The sequence below is a fragment of the Capricornis sumatraensis genome, chromosome 1 (assembly GCF_032405125.1).
Source record: "Capricornis sumatraensis isolate serow.1 chromosome 1, serow.2, whole genome shotgun sequence".
In the NCBI taxonomy this organism is placed as follows: Eukaryota; Metazoa; Chordata; class Mammalia; order Artiodactyla; family Bovidae; genus Capricornis; species Capricornis sumatraensis.
Window position 1 is genome coordinate 33,979,957 of NC_091069.1, and position 13,540 is coordinate 33,993,496.

Genomic DNA, 13,540 nt, shown 5'->3' on the forward strand with positions numbered 1-13,540 from the left:
ATATCTGAAGCCACTCAGGAAGTATGTATGGAGGAAGGAGAAAAGGAAATGAGGTGGGAATTCCAAGGATGGTTAAGGGCAGATTTAGGGGGCAAGGAAGAACGGAAAAAGGAAAGAAATGTCAAAAAGTCAAGAGGACTCATGACGCCCTGGTGAATGGCCAATTCCAGGGCTGAGGAGGGAAAGTACAAGATGAGCCTGGAACATCTTGTGCCCGAAAGCAAGGGAATGTTCAAAGAATGCTGGGGACAAATCCAAAGGATACAAGAGCCAACTTGCATTTCTTCCATTAGACAAATCTGTGACAAATCCAACATCAAAACACATAAGAAGAAAGGATTGTAATCCACTGGGGGAAGCAAGTCCCTGTCGACACTTATGTAAATAAACGAATGGGAGTGGGTCTGAGCCCTAAACCAGAAACTGGCAACATGTGTCCACTGGATTTCAGAATCGCTAGGAACTAGTAACTGCTGTGTGTGCAGTCTGCTTTTCTCCTTTTTGAAATGATAATGTCCATAGCAATGGACATTATCCTATGTCTGTGCCACTAGTGTATGCTGGGGACATTAAGGCAGATGATGTTTCTCTTTACTTCACAGGTTTTCAAATCAAGGGGACTGGTACTCAAGGAGTGATACCAAGAACTGGACCTGAAGAGCCATACCCACACTGAGCCCTGAGTTAGATGATGAGATCCTGGACTTCAAGTTGGTGCTGTCATGGAATGAGACGTGGGGGTCTTGAGGCAAGCGATGAGTGTATTTTGCATTGAGTGGGGTGTTAATTCTTGTCATCAGATGGTAGGGTGTGGCAGGTTGCATTTTCCAAAGATGATTCAACAATATCGCTCATTAACATGCTCTTATCATGTGACTTGAACATTGCTTCCATTGAGAGATAGGGTTTATGTTCCCTTTCTTTATTATTAGATAGATACAGTAGAAGTGATGTCTGAGGCTAGGTTGTAAAAAGGGATGCAGCTTTTCTCTCACTATAATATTCACCCTCAAAACGTACAGCTACCAAATATGCAGGGAGAAAGCTAGCTCCGAGACAGTATGGAGAGGGTTGTCTAGCCAGTCCCCTTTTGTTTAAGTTCCAGCCGCCATCTGGACTGTAACCACATGAGAAACCCTGACCCAGAACCACCCAGCTGAGCCCTTCCTGAATTCCCGCCCCACAAAGAGATAATGAAACAGTTGTTGTTTTAAACTGCTAAATTAAAGTGATTTGTTTTTCAGCAATGGATAACTGCTGGCACATGGTAAAAATGCAGAGAATCTGGGTGAAGGGTATGCAGAAATTGTAGAATGGTCCTTTATCCCATGTGTGATGAATGGGTGGGGTTACCAGAATCACAATCTCTTCTCAGGATTACTCAGGACCATCTGTACCACCCAAGTCCACACCTACAACCATAGGGATGAGCTGGAGCTTCGGAATGGAGAAACAAAATAAACTTAGTCTGAAAATTTCCCCTTTGTTTTGTGATATCCAGACACCCTATAGACACAGCTAGGAACGGCTTCAAGTCTGCAACTCTGTGGCTAGGAAAAAGTTTTCTCTTTCTAGAACGTTTTGCTGTCTGAGTGCCCTGATTTGTCCTGGGAATTACCCTCTACAAGAAACCCTCTCCTTTCTGAGAATTGCCTTGGACGGGCGGAGACAGTCTTGACTCACCATTTGTTGTGTGTCTCTCTTTTACTACTCACTTTGTTTGTAGTCAGCTGCCTTCTCCTTCTCCCCTGAGAAAATGGACTTAGTCAGAGTGCTTTGACACCCATAGTCCTGGGGTAGAATCTCTGGGAGTTATACAGGGAGACTCAGAAAAGAATGTTTGCCTATGAATTCTTACTTCTGAGTCATTCGAAGAGAATGCAGCATGTCAACAAACCCAGCAGAATCCGATGATGTTCACCAAGAGTGCTCAATTTCAGCAGGGTTAGGAATGGCAGAATAGTAAGGCATGAAGAGCTTGCACTGATTATAGAGGGTAATGAGAGTACATTGAGAAGGTCAGTACCATGTGAGAAAAGTTATTTACTGGAAACATTAGGGAGAGTGTAGAAGGGAGACTAGCTACAGGTGAGAAGTCAGGAAATAGAGAATGCCAGTTTCAATTAATAGATGACTAGAGTTTTGGTACGATGATGGAGAGCGAAGGGAGTGAGATAGCAGTGTGTAACAGTAGCAGTAGAACTTAAAGATTAAATATGTGTAGGACTTCCCTGGTGGTCCAGTGGTTAAAATTCTGCCCTTTCACTGGAGGGGGCATGGGTTTGAGTCCTAGTTAGGTAAGTTCTGCATGCCACATGTTTTGGCCAAAAAAAAAAAAAAAGACTAAATATGTGTAAAGATAAGGAAAATGTTGATGGAGACTCTGAGGCAGTTAGGTCAGAGAAAATAAGGAAGAATATATTTTTTAAAGTTTTATAATCTTTTGATTCCTTTCACCCATTTATTTGGGATCAAAGAAAATCTTTGAAGAAACTTTGAAGAAAACCTTTGTCTTCACTTGATCAAGTTCCATAAACACTTACTGTTTGTGTCACATTCAGTGCTAGCTGCTGAGGGAGCAGGTGAATAAGAGAGAATTCCTGCCCGCAAGGGGAACATAGTCTGAATGAAGAGACACATGCAAATGAAGGTCGACACTATAAGATGTATGTCATGAAAGGAGGTATGTACAAAATGGGTACAGAGGTGATCTTAAGATACCCATGGGAGTCGGGGCTGAGGGAGGGAGACCCAGAAGTAATTTGCACAAAGAGAACCAAGCTGAGGAGATCACAAACAGGTGAGCATAGGGAGCCTGGGGTAGAGCACTGGAGGACAAGGATAGTAGGTATGGACAGGAAGAAGGATCTAGAAGAACTGGAGAGATCCACAAAAACTGACCTAGAACAGGGAATTCAGGAGCACCAATGAATATATCAGAGAGGGAGCTAGTTATGAGGGGTAGCATCTAAGCCAGCTAGTAGGCAAGATGAAGAAACAGGAGTCGTTTTTACAAATGTATTGGTAGAGAGACAATAAGCTTGGTAAAAAAAAAAAAAGTGTGTATAGACGATTTTGTTAGCTCCATTTGGGGGTAAAAGTATTGACTTTCTTCTGAGACGGAAAGGAATGTTTAACACAAGTAAAGGAAAATTGAATTTGAATATTAGAGTAACACACTGCTATTGAAAAGCATAAACCAAAACAAAAAAAGAAAAGAAAAGCATAAACCAAGGGAAGAAAGAAAACCCAGCCTTGGCACTCTCGTGCCGCTGAAAAAGAACTATTCTCTTTCTCCTTTGCAGTAGCCGTGAGACAGATAAGAATCCGTCATCTGGCTATTAGGAATCAGGTTTAAGTGCTTGTTCCTTCTGTCCTCAGTTAGGGCGGAGGAATTGTTACCCTGTTGCTAAGGGAAAAGGAAGGGGCTGTTCCCAGTTGCCATGGTGACAAGGTGAGCGCGTTCCCTCGATACCGCCGTAAAATTATGAGACGGTGGCCTCTCCTTGTTGCTGTGGCAACTTAGAAGAACTGTTCTCGTCGCCCCCCAGCCCCCACCCCACATCCGGTCGCCGTTGCTAAGACAAGGTGGAGGTACGGGCGCTTCTTCCCTCGCCAACCAGTTGCCTTGGAGACGGCGGGTGCCCTGGCCCCGCCCCGCTCGGACTGACAGCGGCGGCCGCATCGCGCCTGCGCAGTGCTCTCTTCCCCCGCAGTCTCTGTGCGTTGAAGCCGGAGACCGCGGCGGCCTCAACTAGGACCCTCCGCCCCGGAGCCGCCGGCCGGAGCCGCAGCCTCAGCCGCAGTGCTCCCCCCCCCACCGCCTGCCCCCTCCCCCACCGCCTCTGCCGGAGCCACCTCGCGCACTGTGAGTCCGGGCCGAGGCGACCGACGCCGTGGGGCTGAGTCAGCGGGAGGCCCGGGCCCGGGCTGGGGGAGGGGAACCGAGCTGCCCCCTTCGCCTCCCCAACCGCGCCCCCGCGCCCCCCAACCGCATCTCCCCCACGCCCGCGCCTCCCTTCCTCCATCCCGCTCTCCCGGGATCCCCGCGGCCTCGGCGGTCAGGCCTCCCCTTTTCTCCCTCCAGACTCACCTGGGGGTTCTTCCCCGCGAGATGCGGCGCTACCGCACCTCCGCTCTGGACAGATTTCCCCCTCACCAAAAAAAACTGCCTCCCGTTCGCCCTTGTCCCTTCTCCTTACTCTTCTTGGGCCTGACATCTCCGGCCTCCCCGGTTTTCCCCAGTGATATGCCAGAAAAAGAGTGACAAGGGAGAGAGCGAGGGCAGACTTGGGGGAGGGGGGGACGTTGTGTCTGCCCAAACCTCGGGGCCTCAGGTTTCCTACCCACACGCTCCTGCCCCGGCGGGCGTGGGGAGGCAGGTCTGGACAGTTCTCACTGGCTGCTGAGAGCCTGTGGGGCTTTCCGGCCCCATCACCGTGATCAGCTACTGTTCAGTGGACACCCGCTGGAGCGCGGTGGCCTTCCGTGGGCTGAGCTCTGGCTTTGGCGGGCGCGGTGGAGAGGGACTGGAGGGAGGGGGGAGAAAGGTTGCGTTTGGGAGCTGAAGTTCCTGCGCTTCCAGTGTGGTGTTGTGAATAAGCATCTTGCAGTACTCTTTAAAATGCTTTCCCCCACTTCACCGGCCCCCACGCCCCCGCAGTACAACCTGGTGTAATAATGGGAGGTTTGGAAACAGGCCTGATAGCCATAGCAAGTGCTTAACTGTTTGTATGTTGAAGGGTTTGTGGCAGGACTTGATCTTTGATACCTATAACTTCCAAGGGGTAACCAACTGTGTGAGCATGAGTTTAAGGTAACGTGCAGAGCCGACAAGGAGGAACAGAACTGAGGTTTCTCGATGGTATAGGTTTGAGGCTTGCACTCCCTGCTTGCTGCAGCTGTGAGTCTCTCTGGGGGCTGTCACCTGATAGGGGTTCTAGCATATGTGAACAATTCCCCAGGGTTATGTTTGCTGCCCATCCACCTGCCCATCGTGCATTCCCTGATCTTGGAACAGAGGAGGAGCCCAAATTGTTTTCTTTTTCCCGGAGAATTAAGGCTGAAGTCAGAGTTGGTGCCCATAGCCAAAAGCTCTTAATCAACGTGCCTCAACTCGAAGGCTCCTAACTACTTACTGTGTGTACCTCATTGCCAACTTCCTTTGATTCTTTTTTTTTTTTGGCTTTAGATTTTAGTGTACTGTCAGAAACTATGTGTAAATATCAGCCAGTTAAATTGTAGAAGCAGCTCAGGTTTTATTGACTTCAGGCTCAAAAAGAGTAGATGGTTCGGTTCTAAAAAATCATGCCGAAGGACACACAGATTTGGAGTTTCTGGCTTGCAAACAGTGAGGAATAACAATTTAGCTCCTTGACTTTGCTCAATCATGGCCTATTGGCAGCCTCCTCAGAACCACTCCCCACCCCCATGCCCATCAGATTAGTTTACAGTAGCAAGGACGGCTGTCGCCCTAGTTTTAAACATAGAGATGAAGTTCAGGAAGACTACTGCCCCCATGTAACAGTGCAGTTTCTTCTGTTTCAGATGCCAGTCTGGGGTTTGGCGGGATGCACCTGCCTGTGGGCTGATGGGAACCACGGGGCCTGAGCGTTACATTCCTTCTGTGTGGTCCTCTCTGTGTCGCATAGCTCACCGAAATACCCGGGCAGGGCCGGAGCAGACAGCTGTGCTGGAGAGCTGCTCCTCCTGGGTTGAGTGTATTTTGGGAATCAGTAATATTTACTGGGGTGGAGGGTGGTGAACTAAGAAGCAAGAAAATGTGTTAAGGCTAGATAGATCAGGAGGGTGTGAGTAAAATGTTCCCTTTGCAGTTTGCCGTGGCATAGGACATTTTCAGAGCATCCCAGTGGTTTTTATATGGGTTAATTTGCCTTTGAAATCCATACCAGCATTTTATGAGATAATGATGGAATGCCTTTTAAACTGCTGCTGTTGGGAAACTAATACCTGTGTCTTATACGTTGCCTGTTCAGTTGTCACTGAGTGTAATTGTTAGGATCAAGGAGAGGGACATGATTTGAACCAAATTAGACCTACGTCTATGTGATCTGTGTTGTAGTTTTACAGCACTACATTTCCTTGATTCTAAGACACACCAGCAGTTTACCAGCAGCTTTTAGGTAAATTCATTTAATACTACCAGATCAAAATATATATGTTGAATTTAAGGTGCATCCTAATTTCAGGAACATTAAAATATCTGGGAAGTGGCAAGACTTGAAGGAGGGATTTGCATGTCTTAGAACTGAGAATGGTATTTATAATATTCCTGGGTACATGATTATCCTGAGAACGCATGCATTGTGAGGAAGGATTTCCTTAAGTCCTTTCTACTTAGTAAGCCCACCTACTTTTTGGAGTTATGTGTGTAAGATGATTGACTGGAGTTAGGCATGGCAGTTAGCTGTTGAACAGAAGAAAGTTCCAGTGTAGAAATCTAATGCAAGACCTTCATATAGTACCCGCCAGAAGCGGAGCCAACTAGCTGGCAGCAAACATCTTATGAGCTATACCTGAGATAGCCAAGTAACATCTCTCAGGAGCTGAACAGAAAGCGTAATTTTTCAAATCAGAATCATCTGATTTGTTTCCAGACACATTTGTAAAGATCCTAAGAAACATGTCCTCCTCCCATAGGACATTAGAAGTAGAGAGGACTTCAGATGATTTAGTATTGTCATTTCCAGATTTTGACATGGGACACCAAGAGTTAGTGACTCGCCTGAGGTCACCCAACTAATGTAGAAAGTATGTGAAAACACTTTGTCAACTGTATGCAGCATGCAAATTAACATTAGTAGTTATTTGTGGCTGAGTCAGGATTAGCACCCAGATTGCCAGTCTAGGGCAATTCTTCAATGCCATGTTACCTCATCCTTCATTTTTAATATTCCAGAGGGTTTTAATAAAAGTAATTTAGTAGTCTGTAATTAGCCCTGTTGACAAGGGCTTGTTTTATTGTCTGAGATGTCACAGAGCCAGGTGAAACTGAGTGTCACACTGTCTAATTATTTATTCTTGCCACCTTAAAAATAATCATTTTCCCTCATGCATTTCCACTTCAAGAAAGTTTTTCCTTCCTTAAATTTGAATCATTTAACATAAAGCAAATGCAAAAGGTGGGTATCTGAAGTCATCTCAGCTTCTTATCCACAAGGCTACTGCTGTATTCCAGGAAACAAGGTGGAGAGGGCTGAAAGGGGGCAGAGGGGAGGCACAAACTGGATTATCTTCCAGCTCCCAGAATGTAACCTTCAGTGGTTCCTGGAAGCCATAGAAATTCTAGTCCCCGGCTTCCCTTGTGGCTCGGTGGTAAATAACCCACCTCCCAATGCAGGAGATTCTGGTTTGATCCCTAGGTCTGGAATATCCTCCAGAGAAGGAAATGGCAACCCACTCCAGTATTGTTGCCTGGAAAATCCCATGGACAGAGGAGCCTGGCAGGCTACAGTCCATGAGATCACAAAGAGTTGGATGTGACTTAGTGATTAAACAACACCATTCTTGAGAAAGGGAGATGGTCTGGCCTCTGGAAGCAGACAAACCTGAGTTCAAGTCCCAGTCCCACCACTTCCTGGCCGTGTGGCCTTGGGTAACTTATGGACCCTGAGTGCCAGTGTTCTCCTCTGCAAGCCTGAAATGATAACCATCTGTTTTACAGGGTGGTTGTGAGGATTAAATGAAAGGAAGTATGTAGAGTACCTGCTTGATAAAGGATAGCAACCATCCATTTATATTACTAAAGTATAAAATAAAAAATAATGGTTTCAAAATTTTATCAGGACCCAAGTCCATCTTGGACCCTCAATTGAGCAACCCCCTATCTCCCAGCAGCCCTTTCGGTTTGTTTGACATGCACAGAGGGCTTTATCCTGTGAAGACCTGGCACTTGCAGTGTTATTTCAACTGCCAAAATAGGAGTTTATGAACTGCCCCTTTGTCTCCATGTATTCAGCTGACCTGGTTATCTGAAAGGCTGGCAGGGTGGGAGCAGTTGAGGAGGAGAGCACAGACTTGGTGTGTTTGTGTGTGTTGTGGGGGCGGTTAGTCCTCCGTTGGGGAGGCCAGTCTGGGGAGGGATCTTAATTTGAAATGGAAAAGCTGCTGAGCTGTCCCTCGTGAGTAAATCTCGCAGTGGCCTTCATTCAGTTCCTCTGCTCTTAGAGGCGTTGCTTTCATCAGTGACTGTGCTCTGATCAGCTCTGCATCTGGGAGACATGGAGAGCCAGGGAGAGGAACAATCCATCTTCAGAGGGAGACCTCCTTGCTAGTGAGGAGAGTAAAGAGAGGTCATTTGGGGTGGCACCAGTTCCAGGTAGAGTCAACCACATAATTAGGGAGCCAGGACAAGCCATTCAGGTGGAGCACAAATGAACTTAGATTCCTAAAAAAGTCTCATTTGGAAAGAAAATACTCCTAAATAGGCACGTAAAAACTGAAAATTAAAACACAATAGTTTTTACCTCCAGAAAGTGGAATGTGAGAGTGGAGGAGTGAAAAGGAGACTCAAGGGAGAACTTCTCCTTTTTTCATATATAATTCTATATGTGAATTCTGTCTATATGTGAATTGTCCTTTTTTCATCTATAATCCTATATATGAATTCTATGTATATGTGATTTCTCCTTTTTTCATGTAATTCTATATGTGAATTGTTATAAGAAGCAGGTATACTTTTGTATTGAGGTTGGGAGGAGAAGGGGGTGACAGAGGATGAGATGGTTGGGTGGCATCACCGACTCAATGGACATGAGTTTGAGCAAACTGGGAGATAGTGAAGGACAGGGAAGGAAGCCTGGCATATTGCAAAGAGTCGGACATGACTTAGTGATTGAACAATGAACAACAAAATGCTTTTGTGATTTAATGAAGACCAATAGGGTTGGTAGTGGTTGTTTTCCAGTAATCACATCTTGGTGTGCAAGGAGCAAATGCCTTTACTTGGAGCCGGCAGTGCTTGGGGCAGATAGGGTTAGACTACTTCCTTCCAACAGGCTGAGCTGTTTGTACCAAACCAGGGTCAGGAAGATCCCTGGAGAAGGGAAAGGCTACCCACTCCAGTATTCAGGCCTGGGAAATTCCGTGAACTGAATAGGCCATGGGGTTGCACAGAGTCAGACACAACTGAGCAACTTTCACTTTCAGACTTGTAGGTAAACTCAGGACCTTCCAAAGTGGCTGCTTCCTGGCAGCCCAGTATTCATCACTGACCTCCTACCTCACTGCCTTTTCCTAGTCTTTTCATTCCCTTCTTGAGAATGATCCCTTCCTTCTCTTGAATGGTTGACGTAATCATTGCTATTCTAATATGCTAATTTAACTTTCAACTACTGATAAAAATGGCATCTAACTAGATGACCTTTATGAAAAATCCATGCCCCTTATATCCAGAGAAAAACATGATCTGAAAGGATGCTGCTGCTGCTACTGCTGCTAAGTCACTTCAGTCGTGTCCGACTCTGTGCAACCCCATAGATGGAAGCCCACCAGGCTCCCCCGTCCCTGGGATTCTCCAGGCAAGAACACTGGAGTGGGTTGCCATTTCCTTCTCCAATGCATGAAAGTGAAAAGTGAAAGTGAAGTCGCTCAGTCATGTCAGACTCTTAGCGACCCCATGGACTGCAGCCTACCAGGCTCTTCCGTCCGTGGGAGTTTCCAGGCGAGAGTACTGGAGTGGGCTGCCATTGCCTTCTCCAGGTCTGAAAGGATACTTGTACCCCAGTGTTCACTGCAGCACTGTTTACAATAGCCAAGACATGGAAGCAGCCTAAATGTCCATCGGCAGAGAAATGGATAAAGATGTGGTACATTTCTACAATGGAATATTACTCCGCTATTAAAAAGAATGAAATAATGCCACTTGCCATAACATGGATAGACCTAGAGATTGTCATACTGAGTGAAGTAAATCAGATAGAGAAGGAGAAATATTGTATGACATCTTTTATATATGGAATCTAAAAAATGATACAAATGAACTTACTTACAAAACAGAAAGAGACTCACAGACTTAGTATCTTTAACTTATGGTTGCCTGTACACATGGCTATATTTAAGATGGACAACCAACAAGGACCTACTTCATAACACACAGAATTCTGCTCAATGTTATGGGGCAGCCTGGATGGGAGGGGAGTTTGGAGGAGGATGGATGCATGTATATGTACGGCTGAGTCCCCTTGTTGTTCACCTGAAGCTATGACAACCTCGTTAATGGGCTGTATCTCAATACAAAATAAATGTTTGTTTTTTTTTTTTAAAAGAAAAATCCATGCCCCTTACTTAGCATCAAGAGGGCTTGAAGTATAGGTGTGCATCTGAAATGCTGACGACCTCTATTACGGTACCTGGATTTCAGATCGGATCTGGTCAATAGAGTAGAACTTTGCACAGCAATTTTTTAACCACTTCTCCTAGGAATCACTGATAACTGACAGAATTATTAAATATTGTTGAGCTTTAATTTTTTCTCATTAAGTTTCAGTCCTGTTTTCTAGCCAGATGTCCTGTTTATTATAGGAAGATGACACACCTATCATTGGACACGTGCTTTGACTTACTTAGCCCAGAGCTAGCATGGGTTGTGCTGAGTAATCCACATTCCATCACCCAACCTTCCCTTTGGCCAAGAGTACAAATTTGTGTGACAGTTGGCGAATGATGGTTTTTCCTCTGTGTAGAGTTGACTGCCCAATACCAGCTTCAGTCTAGTATCTTGTTCTTACTAGCATCATGCCCTGCCAACTTTGTTCAATGGGAGTAACATAACACTGGTGTTTTGAGCTTTGGACATGTCATTTGCCTGAAGTAAATAAAGATTTAGTCTATCTAAATGTTTTGACTCAATGCAAAATGATTTTTTTCCTGAAACTATTTCCTGTATATAGGAGATGCATACCAGTGGTGTGATATGTTTAAAATAACTGAGCAAGAGCATGTCTTCAAATCTGCCCTGTCTTTTTGACAGTATGTATCAAAAGCCTTAAAAGGAACATACCTTTAGATCAGAAATTGCTATTCTAGGAATATTGAGAAAATCAGAGTTGTATATAAAAGTACCTATACAATGATTTTTATTAATGCAAAATTATTCATTATAATCATTATTAACATAATCAAATAGTTAAAACAACCAAAAGGATCAACAATTAGGCATTTGGTCAGTTCACCCAGATAGAATATTGCACAGGCATTAAAAATCTCCTGGAATATTTATTGATTTCAGAAACTTTTGATATAATCAATGCAAAAAGGATACAAAATTGTGTCCAGAATGATACCAGTTTTACTTTAAAGGATATGAAAAGGTACTGGAAGGGTGTATGCCAAAACCATCAATGATTATCTTTAAGTAACAGGAATACTTTTTTTTTCTGAGTGCTTTTCAGTTTTCTAAACTTTTCTGCATTAAGCAGCTATAACTTTTATTTCAAAATTTTTAAACCAATGATGTATAGATTCCAGGTAGTAGAGCAATCTCTTAAGAAAACCCCAAGGTATTTAATTTTTTACAATTTTGTTTCACTGTGGTTTTGATTAAAGATAAACACTTCTCAAAGGTGTTCCTTTGGATGCTGCTTCATTTCTTCTTTAAGAGAGAGCATGCCAGGAGTATGACTGTGTGGGTGTGTGACTAAAAACACAGCCTAGAAACTCCCAAGTCCAACCACCCAAATGAAATAGTTCCTCTTGACTCAAATGAGATGTTAAAAAAAAAAAATTATAAAAAGAGAATGTCTTACAAAATAGTCTTCTTTGCCTCTTAACTTTTGCTGTTTAAGCTTATCAGGTTTCAGTAAAACCCTGTATGGCACAGGGCTCCATTTTAGGGGGGCTTTTTCTTCCCAAGTCTTTGCAGATTCTCTGGTGGTGTGGTTCCCCCATGGCTCAGGAGCCTAATTTGAGGCTTTCTCTCTTGCAAGAGTTGGACATGACTTAGTGACTAAACCACCACCACCACTTTTGTTTTGGTGGCTGTGTACCTATCTGAACTACCTGTTTTGAAAGACTGTGCCCAGGCCTCTGGCAGCCTCCTCTCTCCCTTTGCCCTTGGCCATATTCTGTTCTGCCATGGCCCTTTTTCTTGCAAGCATGGAAATTTTGGGTGCCCGCCAGTGGCCACCTGACGACAGAAGCCCTCAAGGGGATGGGCTGGGCAAGTCCCTGGAGCTGCTGGCTGTGAAGGGACAGGCTGGCCCGGCAGCTGTCCTCTCGCTCATTTTCCCATCCACGCACACACTGTGCATCATCTCAATGGCCTGTCCAATGGGCCGATCGCTGTCCTCCACCCATGGTGGTGTCTGCCCACCTCTGAGCATTGGGGAGCCCAGACGTAGACTTGAGGAACCGTGTGGCCTGTCACACAGCTCAGCCTGTGTTGTGATATAAAATGTTTTCTTAAGCAGGATCTACTGCTTCTTCCAAGTGGTTCTGACTTCCCAGACACCCGCCCCAGACGGGGTGGAGGCCTCTCCTGCCCTCAGGAATTGTTAATGAGCAAGTCTTTGGGTATGGTTCGCTGGAGATGCTCCACCACCTGGAGAGAGTGATTGAGGAAGACGCATTCATCTTCTCTTGAGGGTGTTATTGTCCTGGTCACTTTGTAATTTCAATGTTGTTTCCTAACTGGTAAGAAATGAAATCTTAGCTCCTCTGAGTCAGCAGGATCCTAGCTGAACTAATGTGTGTTGTGCCATGTGAAAGGGGCAGGCTTTGAACCACTGGATGAAATTAAATATCCCTTCCTGTATGAGGATTATCTCCAGTCAGGGTAATACAGACTGTGTAGCTAGACCTTTCTGTAGCACCAGACTCTTGGCAGATGGCGGTCAGCCCCTTCTCCCATCCCTGCAGATTATTGCCACTTATCAGGGACTCAAGTTTAGTCTCTGATCTGTTCTGATTTTAGATGGTAGAGTTCACAGCTGAAAGCTCCCAGTTTGGGCATCCTATTAACACCTTTAAGTGACAGGACCACTGCTAAGTGAAGAGACATGTTATGCTGGCCCTAAAATAGCAAGGTGCAGTGTTTTGAGACTTGATAAGACTTGTATTCCCCAGGAGGTATAGTTTCCAGGTTTATAGGTTATTCATATAAATTTACATATTGTCATCTCAAGGGCTTATTCTAAGTGTACTCTCAACAAGTATACTTTCTGTTTTGCATTCTGAGTCATTATGGGGTGTAAAAGAAATGAGATTCAGCCCCTATCCATGAGAGACTGCAGTCTGGTTTGGAAGATAAGGTGGATGTGTGGAATGACCCGTGTGCATGACAACACTGGACATCGGTGATATATCTTTGTTGTGTAAGACACGGTCTTTGCCCTTAAGGAACTCAGCTAACATTCTGGCGAGAGAATTGGACACAAATTTATATAGATCGCTATAACACCAGGGGATGGAAACTCCAGCAGTGATGGGAAGGGGTGCTTTGGTAACCCCGGGCACAAGAGTGACTCTGAGCCTGTAAGAGCCCTGGAAGGCTTCAGAGAGGGAGGCGCATCACCACTGATGG

At 45.0% G+C, this 13,540-nt stretch overlaps 1 protein-coding gene across 4 annotated transcripts in view; it reads left to right on the forward strand.

The window, feature by feature from the left end:
* The first annotated feature begins 3,838 nt into the window (after nt 1–3,838).
* The window catches only part of MAPRE3 (microtubule associated protein RP/EB family member 3), a 54,988-nt gene continuing 45,286 nt past the window's right edge, over nt 3,839–13,540 (forward strand). For all 4 annotated transcript variants that reach the window (XR_011144440.1, XM_068966080.1, XM_068966096.1 and 1 more), the window contains exon 1: nt 3,839–3,868. The gene's annotated coding sequence lies outside the window, so the exon portion shown is untranslated. The remainder of the gene's footprint in view (nt 3,869–13,540) is intronic.